The 8,422-nt window shown below is 39.3% G+C and overlaps 1 protein-coding gene across 2 annotated transcripts in view; it reads right to left on the bottom strand.

Moving 5' to 3' along the window:
- Nucleotides 1–7,122, bottom strand: part of ghra (growth hormone receptor a) — a 27,458-nt gene extending 20,336 nt beyond the window's left edge. Inside the window, exon 1 of one of the 2 annotated variants that reach the window (XM_020593695.1) lies at nucleotides 6,682–7,122. The gene's annotated coding sequence lies outside the window, so the exon portion shown is untranslated. The remainder of the gene's footprint in view (nucleotides 1–6,681) is intronic. The other variant, XM_020593694.1, reaches the window with a different exon arrangement.
- Nucleotides 7,123–8,422: the final 1,300 nt, after the last annotated feature.

Genomic DNA, 8,422 nt, shown 5'->3' with positions numbered 1-8,422 from the left:
GCCTGCTGGATGACCTCAACACCTTCTACACCCGCTTTGAGACCTCCAGCCACAGCACAGAGAGGAGGCACACACACACCGAGACCACCCAACTCCCCACCTCCCCTCCATTAACTGTATCACCAGGCCAGGTACGCACAATCCTGAGGAAGATCAACCCCTGCAAGGCGGCAGGATCGGACAACATCCCTGGGAGGGCTCTCAGGGCATGTGCCAGCGAGTTGGCTGATGTTCTCACCACCATCTTCAACCTTTCCCTCAGCCAGAGCATTGTTCCCACCTGCTTTAAGACCACAACCATCGTCCCCCTTCCCAAGAAGAGCCTGGTCACCTGCCTGAACGACTACAGGCCAGTGGCACTCACCCCAATTATTATGAAGTGTTTTGAGAGAGTGGTGCTGGCCCGGATTCAGAGCTGTGGATACTCAGGATACTCTTCATTGACTACAGCTCCGCCTTCAACACAGTTGTCCCCCACAAACTCACCCACAAACTGTTCCATACTGGGTCTGCATCCCACCCTCTATATTGCTGCATCTGTTGCTACTTAAAGTGTCTTAGATTTTGTGTTACTTATTTATCTACTTTATATTTCATTTGTATTTTGTGGCATTCATGTGGACGTCAAAGTAAGAATTTCATTGTACAGGGAAACACGTTTCCTAACTGTGCATATGACAAATAAACACTTTGACTCTTTGACTCACTGCTAGCACCTTGCCTCTCCCATGTTTCCTCTGATCTAGATTAATCATCTGTGTTTGTTCAGAAGGAGTTGACAAGGGAGGCAGGAGGAGGAGGTTAGAAGTAAAAGTAATCCGGGATGAGTTGAGCCAAACAAAAAAAAAAAAAAAAAGAAAGGTTAGGGGGTGAGCGGTCACATCATCTCTGTGTTAGTCCCTTTTATAGCTGCAGATGTGCACACACACAAACACATAGAGTGATGTTGCAAGCCCAAGTTTAGTTTGAGATTTCTCTAAAGAGAAGCAAAAAAACTCTAATATGCACATTCACCAGCTCTCTGAACAGCTACTTGACAATTCTTTAATTCTAAATTTACTAATGTGCCTTCTCATTTTTTATATGTGCATGGGGCCACTGAAGTAAAACTTCAGGAAAGGGGTGTTGTCATTCAAAAACACAAACTTTCTTTTGTCTAACTTAATATGCAAGCTCACTGTTTCATAGTGTGCTTTAAGGGCCTTAAAATAAGGAACCAATATATGCTTACTCATAAATAACTCCCTGTAAGACCTGAAGCTAAATGTATTAAAGCTACAGTAAGGCATGAAACTCCAAATCAATCCATGCTGCTCAGACCAGCATGTCCTCTCCCTGCTCCAATATGCTCTACTATAATCTGCCACGGTTTTCAGATATGAAAGAAACAGAATATGAAAACACTAGAAATAAAAATGCAACTAAACTGACTGATCAAGCAGAAATAACTGAAAATCTCTGATTGGTTAGTGAAGTCGGTCCAACTTAAAACCTTTTAGAAGCTAATGTCTCTGCACTGCTGCCAGTCTGGGTCACAGGAGGCTTCGACAGCACCTCTCCACGTGAAGACAAGTTTTGGATCATCGTTCTACAACAAAAATATTTGAAAAAAGTCTCATACCGTAGCTTTAAATGTAAATATAAAATATGGGAGCACTGCAAAGAAAGTGCAAACTAAAGGCACAGTGGGCTGGAGTTCTATTATAATATGAAGTAATTTTTGTAAACTGATTAATAGTTTTAGGTGACAGGCATGTCTGTATTTATGTAAAAACTCAAACTGAATGTTTTGAACCCAGTACTTGATTCACCTTTCACTACAAGCACACTGCTATTCATACTGAAATATTTTTTATTCAATGTTGTTCCACTATACCACATTTCTAATGTTTTTCCAATTAGTTTGTGGCCTGTAAATGCAGGCCCTGATCTGTGCCTTTAGTCTAGCAGAGTTTTAGAAATATCATACACTATGAAGGCATGCCAGAGTACATTAGCCTTTCAGTGATTATAGGGGTTTCAGAGACTCCTCAAGTCTTTGAATGCATTAGTGTGAATGATAGGCCTCCCATTAATGTGTTCCCAAGCTTTCTCTCACTCACTGTCCACTCTTCATTATGTTTTTAATTCCTTTCTTTAGCCCCTTGCTCTCATTCATCATAGTCCACCATTACATATATCTTTTTGCTTCAAGCTCAAAGTGCTTATCTCACTGGGCTAATCAGGGTCCAAAGAAAAGCTCAAGGAAAATGGGAATCAATGCGATAAACAATGTTCAGTAAATCTTGTTTTGAACATGTGTGGGATTACTTTTTACAGGGGCAAAACAAAAGATGTATCACATATCTGTATTACATGTTATTAGTGACTTGAGCTTTATGATATTTGTCATTATGGAGATCTTGAATTCTATCAGTATACTGTTTTGTTTTGTTTTGCTTTTTTGATGCAGTTGAATTGCTTACATGGATCTGAATATATTGTTTTACCAGTGTTCCAAGAACTCAGCTTGCTATGTCCAGCAGATGCAGAGGTTTCACCTGCGTGTACAGTTTTAAAGAAGCAGCTACACTGTAGGACTGTGACACTGATGAAGGCAGGATGGTCGAAAACATTGTCTTCTCGCAGAAAAAAGTGAATTTTTGTGTTTATGTATAAAGCCAGGAACAATTTATTACCTGGTGGAATTCAAAAACTATTTAATGAAAGGGAAGGGGGATACAATTTAAGGGGTCAGTTAAATTTAAAAATTCATGCTACTGTATATGTACAACCAAAAAAAGATTTTGTATTTCCATAAGTGGGGTAAAACTATGGAATAATTTAAGTGTGGACATAAAAAACAGTAAGAGAATTGATGAGTTTAAACACAAATATAAAGGTATGTGTCAATCAAGATATGGGCAAGAACAGGCTTAACGATTAATCAGGTGTAACATTGTGGGTGTGGTGTTTTTAGTATATCACTAGTGTGGTGCAGAACAAAATTATCCATGTAGTAATACTGCTTGCAAACCAATGATGTAAGATGATGTCATGGGGTAGGACTGGATAAGTCTAACTTCTTCCTACTCTGTTCAAGCATGTACTAGGTATAAGCAAATTGATAATATACTTGTGGATATGTGTGGAATTATGTGTGTTGACATATTGACTGTTGTTACATGTTTGAAAGAATAAATCAAATCAAAATCAAATCAAATTCTTGCCATTGAGTGCAACCCCTAAACAACAATAGTGCCAAAATGAAACAAATGTAAACACAAATGTTTAATATGAATATGTGTCACCTAACTAATGACATTTAAAATTTGACCAAAAGTTCATTCTTAACTTCTTCACAGCAACAACACAACATGCCTTTCACTTTGTGTACTCTATATCCACAGACATCCAAGCACCTGACACCTAAATTAATTTCATAGAGCATCTTTAATCACTGCATCTCAACAGGGTGATGTATACTTTATGACTATATAAAAATGCTGACATTACACACACATTTTGTGGTAGAAAGTATTTTAACAATATCATTTCAAAAATAACCAGGTTTGTCAGGACACACACAAAGTAGTCCAAAAGTTCACTATTGGTCTTAAATAATTACACAAGAATCATGCAAACAGATCGTCTGCACCACCAGCAAAATAAACAAAATTTGAGTAAACATAGCACAGACTTGTGTCTGCGTGTGACACCAGGCACTGGTGAAGAAGAGCTCACATTAGTAAAGGTGTTCAGACAAGAGCTAGGGCCCAAAAACTGCAGTAATCAGCTGCTCCTCATAAGCCAGTTGCACTGTTGGATATATTTGCAGACATTCATTCACCTGTGCTGACAGTGTGTGTATGTATGTGAGTTTATGCATGATGACACAGTATGCATTTTTAACATGTGTCCATATGTGTCTGTGTGTGCTCTCAGGCATTCAGATCTGGCTACAGGGTTGCTCTAATGTCTCCTACTCTTATTTCATAAGAGAGAGTGGAAAACTCTGAGTCAGCAGACTGGCATGAGACGAGACTCCCTTGGAAACAAATCAGGACTCACATCTGCAAACCCTGCTAATGCTTGTGGGAGGCGAGAGAGAGAAAGAGTGGGTCTATGTTTGTATGCGTCTGCACATGTGTATGCATAAAATCAAGTGTGTGTATGGGAGTGAAGCAAGAGACTGAATCCAGCAAAAACAGAGAAAACATGAGCTGAAAATTGATCTTTGTGGAAAACGTCTGCTTTACATGATTCCACGCTGTATGTGCATGTACGGGCATGCAAACGTTTATCTATGATATTAAAAACAATAGCTGTGAAGTTGAATTTTGCTCCAAAATCAAACTTTTTTGACATTAGCAAAATTGCAGTGGTGAGATAATTCATTTAAACTAGCCAGAATTCAAAGTTACATATGAACTAATTTGGATTTAATGAGTTCCTGTTATGAACAGTACACATTTCCTGCGTTTCCACTATCAGAACCTAACGAGTGGTGTAACCCTTACTTCTCTTAACCATCTCCAAACATAGTCTCCAGGGTCAACTGACTTGTTTTTCCACTGTATTCTCTCTCTGTCAGTCTCTGTTTAGATCAGGGAGAAGCTGCACCTTTCTCACACACACAGTCACCTGTGTGTTTACACACCATGCTTGTAATGCTAATTTTCGAGGTGTGAAGATGCAGACATTTAACCAATCACCAGAGACGGCTCTGCACACAGGCGTCCCCTCACCCCGTGCATTCCTGGTACTTGATTTTAGTAATACTTTCTGAGGGGTGCCGAAATGTAGCTCCCAGAACATACCTCCAAAGCGGGCACACTGTAGTGGAAACAAACGCAGAACCCGTGACAGGTGTTACTCAGTGTGACGTGTTCCAATAGGTTCCTATAATGGAAAAACCCCAATTGACTGCTTATGGTTCTAGAGTTCAGTCCCCATTTAAAGTCATAAACATGTTGTTTTGGGGGTGCAGCATGTCTCTAAATCCTGCAATTTCTTCCTCTTTGTCAGACACACACACATCCTGGCAACCATGTACATCTCTAAATACCACGTGTACACAGATGTGTGTAAAATCGAGTGGGTTTCCAGAGTACTGTGGAGCTGTGAAAAGGTACAGAATGTAACAGCTGTACTTAATGTCGGCCTGCTTAATGTGGTAGTGTAGCTAACCCCGGGACAGAAACTGATGGAACCAACAGCTCTTAAAACTCCTTGTCTCATCATTTGAACCACTCTTACTTCAGTTACCACATGAATGCTATAATGGCTTCCATTATGCAAGTTCCTCATCATGCTTTTTCGCTGTACCAGTAATTACTGAGCCCCTGTTTCATCAATAAATCCTGTTAAACCTGGTTTAGCTATATTCAGGTGAATATAATCAAAATATGCAGTCTTACAAAAAAACTGCTGGAAATATGAATAATATTACACATTATAGAAACAACTAATTAGACAAAATGAATTAATGTTGTAATATATTTTTATTTATTGCTAGGTACTTTATTGATCCCACAGTGGGGAAGTTTGTTTACATATTTAATAAGAATCCTGACCATTAGCCAGTTCCACTTTTCATCAGCAAAATATAAAATTACAACATTTCTATTATCATTCATCTACACCCATATTTTAGCATGGCCACTGAAGCAATCGACCCTGAAACCACTGCAGCTAAATAAAACAAATGTATACAGACAAAACACAATTTTGCTAACTGAGTAAACAAAACCAAATATGGAAACAAGCTGCAAATACAGAAAACAACTAAATAGCCAATAGATAATACAAACATATATAGAAAACACAACAAAAACTGATTAACACAGCAGAGACAAGAGGACAGTTGTCATGGTGATGCAGGAAGTTGAAGTCAACTAACCACAGAGGTGATGGAGAATGATCAGACATGTTTCTAACCTATTAGAATTTCTCTATGCTATTTGGTTTTATTTACTGTATTTACAGGTGTAGCGTTTGTCTAGCCTATGATGTGCCAGTGTTGTCAAATTGGTAAAATGCTTGTGATGTTTTTCTGTTCAGGTGTTTTAAATAAGTTGAAATGCGTTGAGCTCTCATGGCCATCGTTGAAAACTGATGTCCAAATGTGTTTAAATTAATACAGTAAAGTAAAGCTACAAATAATTCAGATTGTTTTAGTTTTAGATAGATCTATACTTTATCTGGCCCCTTTAAAATGACCCAATATTTCTTTCATACCAGTCAAATGTTATAATGGCTCCTTCAGAATTGTACGGAGCGCACCAAATACAACTTCTCAGGAGCTGTCATTATCGGAAGAAACAACTTACCAACGTTACCAGTAAACTGGAAATAAGCCCATATCCGTCAAAACCAACCACTGCTGTCACTTCATCCCATTGGCCACAGCGTCCAACACCAAGATGCAGAGGAATTTTATACCTTATGTTTCTGTGATTTTAATTTAGGCTTTTACTAGCATTTGGTCATGCAGGCCAAGTAAATGTTTTGATTGGCCAAAAAAAAAAGATTATTAGGTCATTAAAAGTTATTAGGCTACAATAACGCGATGTGTATAAGAACATAAAGCAGCTTCTGCAAAGTTACCGGAGTCCTGCAAAAGCTGACCAAAACAAGGTGTTCTGGAGATGCATTAACGCAAAAAGATGTTAGCGTCAAAGGGAACATAAACACACTTACTTATTCTGAAGGCTGGAGCTGAAAAACTGCAAGAACCGCGCACATTGACTTTTCAGAACTTCGTCATCTGATGGCCAGCGTGAGCACCGCCAGGCACAAGAAGTCCTGCTTCTTCACTTCAACTTGCTCGGCCCAGTAAGACCCCTCCGCTGCGAATTTTCACATCACCCTACCATCGGATCGGATCTGTGACCCTTTCCTACCAAAGATTTTTGCCTTATCTGCTGCTCAGTTCATCATCCAGCCGACTTTGAGAGCTACACACTCTACGTCGCTGAGGCAGAGCCTGTGGATGTGTTTCACAAGGCGGTGAAGCGCCCTCATCCGCCAGCAGCCCACCCTGCTCCGCGACCACAGCGAGGACAGCCAGAAAGACTGCCGGGACAAACTTCCAAAATAAAACCTCATAATAACAACAGCCTAATGATAATAATAGGAATATACGTTTTATTTATAGGACACGATGGTTTACAAAGATAACAATCAATAATAGTCACACACACAAAACTATTAAAAACGGACTACTGAAAAGGGCACAAAACATATTATAATAGCCTAAAATTTAATAAAAGATACAAACATGTATTTTAAAAAAGTCTGATTAAGGCAAAAGCTTTGACTAAGTGGCAAACATTTTCTTAGGCTATTACATAATCAGGCCATAGAGACCACATTGTTAGAACATTCTAAATTTAAACAAATGAATTCAATTGCTTACTGGTATCTTTGATGTTCTGACCAACAGAAAAGCATCATAGTTGTCTGTCCAGACTTGACGGAGACCCTAATAAGGGTCTTCATTAAAGATGTGTAATTTTGGTAATACACTTTTTTCAAATTCCATCGTTTACTGCATTTGAGACCAAACAGCCCTCACTTTCCATGTTTTTCCTACAGGCTATAAAGTTAAATATTCCAACTTTACACTACTGTGCTCTAACTACCTACATAGCCTGCCTACTAAGTATATTTCAAAATACTACAAAAGGTCCAAATGTAGCCTGTTTCGATTAGCAAATGCCATTTATTATTAAGAACTACAAGCAGCATGAATGACTGCATCTGTCTGAAAAACGACTGTCTGTGTGGGCATCACGTGGAGGGGCCACTTGAGAAATGAAGCCACGAGAGGCTCGCCCAGAATTACAGCTGTCAATAGATATACAACCCTGACCCCAGAGTCTAGCCCCCACACGTGAGAGAAAAACATGCATGCACCCATCTGCTGCTCCTGCTTGCTTGCAGGTTTATCTGCATTTAAACCTGCTTGCTAGGACCTTGTCATGGGTTTTATTTTAAGGGTTTGAGGACACTTATCCCAGTGCTAACATGCAGTGTCACATAAATTCTACTGCATTATTAAAGCTAAAACAACAGAAGCAAAACTTTGCAAGGCTGCACCCAGCTGTACCTTGCCTCACTTTACATGTCACAGTGTACTGCTACACATTATGAATTTAAATCAATAAAATAACTAACAAACACATTTAGCACGTCTCTATTACACCACAGTTCACATCAGTACTAAAAAACATCCAGCTAAACTGAAATAGACCACCACAGTCAGTTGGAAATAGAAAGCTGAGGGATAAACAGGCTGACACGTGTACTGACAGAGGCACACATGAGGGGAGGGTGGGCTCTGGGTGTTTGCATTTTCTTGGCCCCGCACCTTTTATTTTCCTGCCAATGCAGTCATATTTGTGCTGACATAATTTGTAATGTGATGGTAAAGAATTTG

Source organism: Monopterus albus, unplaced genomic scaffold (genome assembly GCF_001952655.1).
Source record: "Monopterus albus unplaced genomic scaffold, M_albus_1.0 scaffold20.1, whole genome shotgun sequence".
In the NCBI taxonomy this organism is placed as follows: domain Eukaryota; kingdom Metazoa; phylum Chordata; class Actinopteri; order Synbranchiformes; family Synbranchidae; genus Monopterus; species Monopterus albus.
The sequence above is the reverse complement of the archived record's forward strand: the minus strand, read 5'-3'. Positions and strand labels throughout refer to the sequence as shown.